This window comes from Haplochromis burtoni, unplaced genomic scaffold (assembly GCF_018398535.1).
Source record: "Haplochromis burtoni strain Fernald_Lab_line unplaced genomic scaffold, NCSU_Asbu1 Contig_1561, whole genome shotgun sequence".
Lineage (NCBI taxonomy): Eukaryota > Metazoa > Chordata > Actinopteri > Cichliformes > Cichlidae > Haplochromis > Haplochromis burtoni.
Genome location: NW_024583922.1, coordinates 37,085 through 38,963, shown reverse-complemented (window position 1 = coordinate 38,963; position 1,879 = coordinate 37,085).

Below are 1,879 nucleotides of genomic sequence, written 5' to 3'. Positions count from 1 at the left end.
AGTTTAAAGCTTGGCAAACCACCGGGGTCATCCACCTCTGTGTAACCTGAGAGTTTGTGACATGAAAGCCTGCACACTGAAAACATGAGAAGAGGTCAAGATCAGATACTGCTGACTCTTTAACTACAACATACTCAGAGGTGTATGTGCTTGTAACTGTTGTATTTCATGAGCTTATAATATGATTTAAATTCCAGAAAAGTCAACAAAGCTGTCAAATATAAAAACCAAAGTTAAAAAAAAGAAAAGATTTTATTTCTAAAATATTGGGATAGACAGACCAGAGAAAAACACGTAGTGATGAAAAACGTATACACTTAATAATTTGGGTAAGGTTAGACACTAAATGCTGCAATGTGAGGAGGAAGCAGTCAGAGTAAAGGTGCCCAATATTCAGAGATTCTCATATTTTATCTCAGAAAAGCAGCAAAGTAACCAGTTCAACAGAGGCTGTTTTCAGGGTTATAACATGATGATGATGAACTAGAGCTTTAATTATGTAGAGAAAATGAGCAGGTTTTTAAGGGGTGAAGAAAGCTAATACTGCAAAATACCGTCTAGTGCATGATCTGCGAGCAATAAAGGAAATCACTGAAATGATGCCACCAGTAGTAGCAAATCCCCACTCTATACTGAATCCAGTCACTCCAAAAGAACAATGGTTCTCAGTGATAGACTTATCAAACGCTCTACTCTAACGTAGATGACATTTTAGTGACTGGCCACACAGAGGAAGGGTGTAAGCAAAATACTATGGCTATGTTACGTCACTTGGCTGAGTTAAGGCCACAAGGTATCTTTAAATAAACTCTAATTATGGAGACCTGTGGTCACATACTTAGGGCACACCCTCTCAGGTGAAGGCAGAAAGCTACTAGATAAAAGGAAAAATAAAAGGCCCTGACTCTCTGAACACAATATTCTCTTCATAACTTAGCAGTATGAAATGTCATGAAACAGTATAATTCACTCACAGTAAGACAGCAGTATAGGATAATACAAACCTATCTAATAAATCTAATGATTTTCACATTCTTTTAACTCAGAAGTATGATGCAAACTAAAACTGCATACTGATTACACAAGAAGTATGATGTGGCCTACAGCAGTATTAGTACTCATTTTGATTACAGGTATAATGTAATATATAACAGCATAACAATCTCACAACTGCTACAAGCACATTTGCCTTTGCCACACGCGAGAGCAAGGCAGCTGTTAAGAAAATGAACTTTTGGGTGAGAGAGGCCCGCAGGCCCTGCATGCAAGCGTACTAACACACATACATGCAATGAAGAACAGCTTACACTATAGCACACACTATACATGCGCCTATATCTCCCATTCTGTTAAAGCAGGGAAAACTTAACAGAGTTTCGTTATCAAATGCTGAATTTATCCACTGTTGACATTTAACTCTTCAGCTTGACAATAGGTGAAACGTTTGTGAAAACAGAGAAGAAAAAATAAAGACAGAAAGAGTCTGGTATGACCAAGCAGTAATCAGACAATAAATCTAGTTGGTAATACAATAAATTGTGAGATGTTTTCTGTTTGATTGATGCAACACAAGTAATTTACTGTATGAAGGAAATTCTCTTTTGTGATAATATTTTGCAAATTAAATTTAGCGCATTATAAGCTGATATGCAAATTAGTTGATTGATACTAGATTTGAAAAAATTACTGGATTATAACATAAGTGAATAAGATGTAACAGAGGGTTGAAATTAGTTTCTTATTTCTAGTGTGTGGAGGAAAGTTTTATAACGGCGCACATATGTTTACATGGGAGGAAACTCATTATGTGATGTGACATTTAGCAATTTGCAAATGTGCAGCACATCAGAAGGATGACTCTGAAATTACAAAGGGAAAC